At 40.5% G+C, this 8,490-nt stretch overlaps 1 protein-coding gene across 1 annotated transcript in view; it reads right to left on the bottom strand.

Annotated features, from left to right (window-relative positions):
• Positions 1–1,647, bottom strand: part of PLCE1 (phospholipase C epsilon 1) — a 238,935-nt gene extending 237,288 nt beyond the window's left edge. The window contains exon 1 of the mRNA XM_075216434.1: positions 1,554–1,647. The gene's annotated coding sequence lies outside the window, so the exon portion shown is untranslated. The remainder of the gene's footprint in view (positions 1–1,553) is intronic.
• Between the last annotated feature and the right edge of the window lie 6,843 nt (positions 1,648–8,490).

An 8,490-nucleotide genomic window follows, 5' to 3' on the forward strand; every position in this document is an offset into this window, starting at 1 on the left:
TTTTAAAAAATATTTTTTTTATTTAAAACAATCCTTGTAAATAAACGTATTTGTAGCCATGCACCTGCTCCCTCAGCTGTACATGACTTCACCGAGAAGCAGCTTCGTACACAAAGGATACTGGTACAGGAGCACTTCGTGCATCCACATATTAGTTTATGCATTGTATTTGCCTGCATGGGGCGGATCTAGATTTTTTTTTTATTTTTTTAGGGGGGGGGGGGGACGACAATTTGTGCTAACCGAAGCAGTGGGCATCCAGCGGTAGCTCACTGTACTCACGTTCCCGGCGGCCGCGCGTTGGCTGCGTTTTAACACAATCAGCGCGGTCGGACAGGACAGAATCTGCCAGCCTATCAGCCTCCAGAAACATTAGTATAGTGAGCTACCGCTGAATGCCCACTGCTGCTAGGTGCTCCCCTGGATCTGCCACTGACTATGGCTCCAGGTGTACCTAGAGCAGAGTAATTTAACTTAATATCGTCACTCACAAAAATGATTTATGGATTGATTAAACTTTTTATCATACAGTGTCCTGCATTTCCCACCTCAAACATGGAGAGCGATCCTTGCTCCAAAACAGCCTTTACACAGAATCCTATATTTGCACTCTTGTAAAGTAGCAGAGTTTACTAGGTGTTGATTATAGAAAGAGAGAGACAAATATATATATATATTTGTTGGCGAATATCGCCCACAGCTCTCATGGTAAAGTTGCCAAACCTTGCACAGTTATTTAAAATCGATAAAGTAACCTATTAAACCACATAGCGACAACGCAACAAATATTGAAAATATTTTTTGGGTTGTAAACAATTGTTTGACTGCTGGAAGGAAACCTCGTGACAACACAACATAATGTCACTGCGACAAAGCAACAAATCTTATTTTCTAAATAGCATTTTTGGTTTCTTTACCAAATAATTTGCTAATATATAAAAACTGCCACACATTACAAATCGGACCCACGCAACACTGGGTGACCCTGTTTGTGTGCGTGTATATTATACTAGACTGTCAATAAAAAAATAAAAAATAAAAAATGGTTTTCAGTAACTTATAAAATTTTCAGAGATAAAGAAATTATATTTTTCATCTTCAAGGTCAGAAAATAGCTTATTTGAAATACTCATTCTGCAGGGATCCAGCTACAGTACAGGCTTCCAATATGCCATTATGCTATGGAACTACAAGTCCCAGCATACACAGCAAGTCTGCCAATTACTGTAAACATTCTGTTGAGGATTCCATTACTGTACTGGTCTATAATCTGAGTCCTCAGCTACTGTGGAACTACAAATCCCAGCAAGCTCAACAAACCCAATGCCCACTATATTCTGCAGGAATCTCACTACAGCAAAGGTACTTTATGTCTTCTAGTTCCAGCTGATAGAGAACTACAAGTACCAGGTAGCCTTTGGCTATCTGGTACTTGGTAGTGTAAACCCCCAGCACCAACCAAGTGATGCTTTCAGCTGCTCGGGTATCCCTATCACTGCCGTGCACCACTAGTCCCCTCACATCAGCTCGCACACAGAGTAAGGGGAAGTTACCGGAGAGAAGGGGACTCTGCACCGATCCTCCCGTCCAGCACCCACAGTCACTCCGTGTCCCGCAGCCGGCGGCTGAAGTTCGCACAGAGGTGTAGATCACGTGCTCCGCCGGGAGAGGGGGGCGCGCTCCGGGCTATGTCGTGTCCACACTAAGCTCGCGCACTTGGCGCGCTTCACCCCATCCACAGTCTCAGAGACGCCCTTCCAATGTTCTACTTATTCCCTGCAATAAAAACTTATACTACTAGTCCCTGCTGGTGAAATAATTAATGGACTTTATTTTACCTGATCTTTACCCTACCACGCGTTTTCCAATGTATATATTGCTCTCACTTTTAACCCTATGTATACCACTCTATTTGTATACTCTTGCAAACATTTCACAAAAGTGTGTGCTTCCAAGGTGTAACCTTAGCAATATTTTGTTTTGTGATGTTTGTAAATGTGTACATCAAGTTTTTCAGTGAATTTATAGCTGCCAAACTCATCTGAGGCAACTGTGACTGTATAATCCTCTGTTTACAATACAACCATCATTAGTTGGCTACCTTTGATATTTAAAATGTTATTTGACATGAGGTAGGCATTTAGTGATGAAATAACCACTGTGGCATACATGTAGAACCTGAGATAGAGCCCCATGGCACCACCTTAGTGGCGGATTGGTCACTGATCTTACCATTAGCCCCCACAATGTCATGGGGCTGCTGAGGACAGTGGCCGGCTAGGCCAGTCCCATGTTCAATGATTTAGGCCATGAGCTGCATGTTGCTTTATCTGTTTCTGCTATTCCCTCTGTCTTTCTACCCCTTTGTGTGTTTGTCCTTCTGTCTCCAGTTTTGTATGTTCACCTCTGTCTCCCAAGGTGTGCCTCTGCCCCCCCCTTTGTGTGTCTCTCCATGTGTGCTTCTGCCCCCCCCCCTTTGTGTGCCTCTCCATGTGTGCCTCTGCCCCCCCCTTTGTGTGTCTCTCCATATGTGCCTCTGCCCCCCCTTTGTGTGTCTCTCCATATGTGCCTCTGCCCCCCCCTTTGTGTCTCTCTCCATGTGTGCCTCCGCCCCCCCCCCTTTGTGTGTCTCTCCATGTGTGCCTCTGCCCCCCCCCTTTGTGTGTCTCTCCATGTGTGCCTCTGCCCCCCCTTTGTGTGTGTGCACGTGCATCTCTGTCTCCAATTTTGTATGTATACCAATGGATACATGCGTTTGTCTCTGCCCGCGCCCCCAGTTGTTTGTGTGTCTCTGTCTCCTTATTATGGGTGCGTGCCCCTTTCTTTCTTCCTTTGTGTGTGTGTCTCCCTTTGTCCCTCCATCCCATCTGTCCACCTCTTTTCTCCCATATGCCCTCACTGCACAGTTGCAGCACATACTAAATAGCTAATTAACTCTATAAATGTTGTGAGCTATGTAAGATTTGCTAAACTTTTGCACCAAATAAATCTAGAAGTGTAGTGTGTGCAATTCACACTGCACTGGTGCTAACACCTTTGTAAAAACAGTGCATTCACTTGTGTTTTGGTGGACAAGCCTACTACTAACACCAGCACAAGGAGGATAGAATACACTATGCAAAATTAACTGAATAGCCATGAGAACAAAATAGAGCATCTGCTTTCATACATGTAACCCATTGTATTATTGCAATATTTCTGACCATGTCATGACACTGGGACAAGCTCACCCTACAACAGATGGGCTTGGGCAATATTTCAGGAGACATGTACAAAAAAAATCCTATAACTGAAATTGGGTTGGTTATTTGCTGGAAAAACTTCAGATCCTTTTGTTAAATGATTAATCGTAAATGTAATCTTGTTCTTACAGTTACGATGTGCTCTAATTCATGACTTGAAAGATAGATGTAGTTTGGTTTCAACCACATTTATGTGCTGAAAAAAATTGGTAAAAAACCCCAAAACTTATGAAAACCAACACACGCTTTAGACACATTTCGGTGATGTAGGTTTTTGACGCATTATTCATGAATTGTGATTTTACCAGTATAAACTGTACTGTAATGTACTGTGCCAGTACTGTGAGTGTGTATTAATGCATAACAAATGAGTAATGTAGCATAACATTTTATATGCAACAGTAACATGTTACTGTGCAATCATGGCACTGCGCCAATAAGAAAAAAATCATCTTATTTAAATGTATTTTTCAGGTGTTCTATGCTTAAAAGTACATTAACAGTGTATAGGTAGGATCCAGACTTTAATCTGCGACAGTAAACACCATCATTTTACATTTGCTCTTGCAGCATGGTGTGAGCAATTGCAGAAATGAAACTATACAAATCATTCAACGTTGCAAATCTGGCGTCAGCGTGGGAGCCTCTCAACATAGCTCATGGCATAATTATAGCAGTGATCGCCACAGAATGTTAAATGTGGTACATATTTCTAGCCTATTTCCTTATTATAGACACCTTTTATACATGACATTCATTCGTTCTATTTTTTCTGAACAAGAAACAGGAAAAAATGTTTAATTAAATGCTGAAGAGCCCGGCGGTACAAAGGTATTAACTGCTTTCACCTGAAAAACAACCCTTCCCACAATCCCCAAAACTCACACTTACATGGTGCAGCCTTCAAAGCACATTTAATGGCAGCTGCAGGGTCAACAAACTTACAACATATGAGGATGTGCTACTGATTGTTTGCATAACCTTGACCTTCTACTGAGTAATTGAATGTTTGTCATCTTTATCATTTATTATGAAACTAACAAAACTGGTAGTTCATGCACTTTCTCTTAGCAAACTGAAAACAACTGACACTAGTGAAACTTAAGACATGAATGTAATACAAACAGCAGCATGTCTGGTATTTTTGCAGTTTGATGTGAATTGTCTGCATGTATAGGTCACATCTACAAATGTGTTTAGGCAGAAGGATCAATGATCCCTTTCCTGCAGTGAATTCCTGCAGTGAATCAAATTGGCTTTTATCAGAATTGGACAACCATTGCAGCATGTGTGGTGTCATCTTGACAGATCAAATACAGCCAACTGGACTGAAACTGATCTAACATTGTGTTGGCCTCTACACCAGGGTTTCCCAAACCCAGTCCTCAGGGTTCCCCAACAGTGCAGGTTTTCTGGATCACATGTGACATAATTAGCACCACCTCTGGATCTGTTACAATGTGTCAGTCAGTAATGAATACACCTGTGTTCCAGCAAGGAGATATGGAAAACTTACAGTGTTAGGGAGCCCTGAGGACTGGGTTTGGGAAACCCTACTCTACACTCTGTCTGATAATGTTTGAGGTCATCAGCCAGATACAGGTCATAAATCTGCACAATTTAGCCACCTATATGAGTGTCCAACTAAGACTGGGTATACACTAAAGTGTTTTCTGACGATTATCGGGCCAATCAAACGATAAACAACCCTTCAGGCGATATTACTGTGTACACTGCAACGATGAACGACTATCGTTCCAAAGCACATCGTATCGTTTCATTGGACTTTTAAACCGGACTAAAAATGACGTTCAACCATACTTGCCAACTCTCCCGGAATGTCCGGGAGACTCCCGAAATCAAGGTCAGACTCCCGGGAGAGAAGGCAAGTCTCCCGCATTGCGCAATTCCCTGGCCAAAATAACGCGATTCTCTGTGAATCGCGTCATTTTGGCCCCGCCTCCTCGTCAAACCGGCATTTCCATCGCAGGGGGCGGGGCCAAGTTGACAATTGGCCGCCTATCCCATCCAGCCCTCTAGTCACGCCCCTCTCCCGGACTGCACTGCCTGAAAGTAGGCAAGTATGCGTTCAACAATAGAACAGTGTCATTCCAATTCTGCAGTGTGTACTCAGACCGGCAGTATCCATAGATCTCTATGGAGTGTGCAGAGTCCTGGGGGTAAATGTATCAAGCTGCGAGTTTCCGAGGGGTTTGAAAAGTGGAGACGTTGCCTATAGCAACCAATCAGATTCTAGTTATCATTTATTTAGTGCAGTCTACTAAATGACAGCTAGAATCTGATTGGTTGCTATAGGCAACGCCTCCACTTTTCAAACCTGCTGGAAACTCACAGCTTGATACATTTACCCCATGATTTTTTCAGCCGATGGTTATGACAGATGAAGAGCACAGATCTGAAAGTAAATTGTGTAAAATGTGTTTAGTGTATACACATGAATTGGCATGCTGATTGAGACTATTTTTTTTTCGTTGTTAAAATCATTAAGGATATTGCATCGAGAGAAATTTTGTATAGTGTGTGCCCATCCTTACTTATCGATTTGTCACTCGAGACAAATGACAAGCTTGTATGGTGTGTGGCTAACTTGAAAGTTCCCAGAACAACCACGGGTTGTGTTTAAACATCTAATTTTCATATTCCAGACCTTTAGGCTAAAGCTTATGTCCTGTTACGTGGAAGCATTATTTACATGTTTTATAATGAAGGAAGCATGAAATAAAACTTGACAAAACATTAATGACAGTTGATAGTGCTTCCTCTACATATGCCCTTGTTTTTGGTGTTAGTTTTAGTAAGAACTATTGTATATAATTTCTGGTGCACTTTGTAAACTTTATCTTCTAGGGGTGATGCATTACAATTGCAAATTGTATAGTACTGAATACAATGCTAGCTTTATATAAGAAATAAACTGCTAATTCATACAGATTTCACTTTCCCCTCAAAACTCAGTTTACATTTTAGGCAAAGTATTTAATTTTAAGGTGAAAGTGTTGAAATAAAATGGGTCAGCGCTTAAGGGAACGCTTACACACTGATATCTATGCTCTTGAAACAATTTTCAGTTGTGAAAGACAAAACACCTGTTTTGCATACAAAGTATCCGATTCTTCCTTTTAATGCTGGCAGAGGATTTACCTGAGAGTGAAACAGCATTTTAGAAGACCAATCATTTCATATTCAACTACTAAGTTTGTTATCAAAGTGCCTGAATGTTTGCAACACTGAGTCTGCACAATTGTCAATAACAAGAGCCCATGCAGATAAATGTGTCTCTGTTGTTTGTTTGCCATGAGACTAATTAGTAGCCCTAGAAACTTTAAGCACCAATAGCTCGGTCAATAAAATAACTTTTAACCATAGAGCCAAGAATGTTGTATTCAGTTATTTAGTACATTTTGAAAATCAGATATGGTGAATGCATTTTCAGTAGCAAATTTGAGCAGGAGCAGTCATTCACAGTAAAGCAATAACTCATTGTGCAATTCAAATGACTTGGTCAAGGCAGCTTATGATCAATGTTTCAGCAATACATGTGTCTCTTACCCTGGGGCTGCACAGAAAAGTTTGTGTGTGATCTTAGGTTGAAAGCGTCCTCAGATTTCTGCAGTGCTGAATGTTGGTCAGAAGCCATAGTATTCCTTGTGTTGTGAATGAGAGAGCAGGACTGGGGGTGTTACTGCCTCAATAATTGCTGGGCTGGGTGACCAGCCCTGACACTGCTGTCTCACAACATTGGAATGTCTGAGCTAACGCTGCTACCAGAGCACTCGCTAGTAGTGATCATAGAGCCAAACCATGTGGACGGTGGTGCAGATAATTACATCTTGGGGGAGATGGCTACACAGTGGAGAAATCCAGTGATGAAAAAGAGGAGGGTGGAGGCATGTAATTATGTGTGCAACACTGTACCGCAGCCCATATGAAAAAAGGGAGATTTATGATTTCAAAGAACTGCACAGATGTGGTTGGACAATGTAGAACTTTTAACCCTCCAGACACTACATCGGAACATTGTGGGGTCATCTGGTGTGTCAAAGTTTCTTTATTATATATATATATATATATATATATATATATATATATATATATATATATATATATATATATATATATCAAGCACAATCCAAAAGTAAGCAGACACTGTGTGTCACCTACCACTGCCAGCAATCAGATTCTAAATATTGGTCTAATGAAATCTACAATATAAAAGCAAACAGCTGAATGGTTGATATGGGTAATATGTTGTGCCAGATTTTATACATGTCCTATACCATAGGAAACACATCCTGAACATTATTCCATTACATACAAATACTTATTTTTAAACACAAATTATTTTAACTTTTATCTAAAAATAATAGAATATTAACAGCAAATTCCAACTTGTCCTTCTGGTATACCCATTTTAATTTTAATAACATACATTTCAGAACAGACTCCTATATATTGCCTGTCATCCGTATAGTAGGTAATACACCTTTAGAGTACTAGGATATAGGTCTACATTCCAAATGAACTGTGGGTGAGCACTCCTTTCCCAAATCTGGAACCAGGCCACTAACTGGTGCACAATCAGTACATGTGGCTGGGTGCTTGGGTGACCACCTCCTACCTCATTTCTTGCTTGATGTGCATCACAGTGATTTTACTTGCAGTCATCCCTTTTTCTTCATAATAGGAAAGATTTAACACTTAGTTCACACAATGCGATTTTACAAATATTAAAATAATAATGACTTTTAGGCAAAACACACTTTACTAAGGACTTGATTTTATGCTGCTCATTACAAATACTTAAGTGAAAAACTGTGTGTTTCGGATTTTGGTGGGGGGTGTCTTCTTGATTATTTTTTATGGTTGTAATTATTGGTTGTACATAACGCACCTTCATGAATAAACCATAATTACTTTTTAAATCCGCCTCCCAATAGATATTTAAATATATATATTTATTATACTAATAACCCACCCAATTCAGACCCATTCCTCCATTCAACCACAACAGACACTTTAATTCCATTTTTTTTTTTTTATTATTTGCTTTCTGTATTATATGTCTCTAAATTTGATTTTACATTTTCAACAATCCCGTACTGGTGGCGCAAAATTCAGCCTTTATTTTCAGGTTTGCGGTATACTGTAATCTGATTTTTGGTGGCACGTTGGTTAGCATTGCTGCCTCCCAGTGCTGGGACCATGAATTTGATTCCAACCAAGGCCC

The sequence above is a fragment of the Mixophyes fleayi genome, chromosome 6, assembly GCF_038048845.1.
Source record: "Mixophyes fleayi isolate aMixFle1 chromosome 6, aMixFle1.hap1, whole genome shotgun sequence".
NCBI classification, from domain to species: domain Eukaryota; kingdom Metazoa; phylum Chordata; class Amphibia; order Anura; family Limnodynastidae; genus Mixophyes; species Mixophyes fleayi.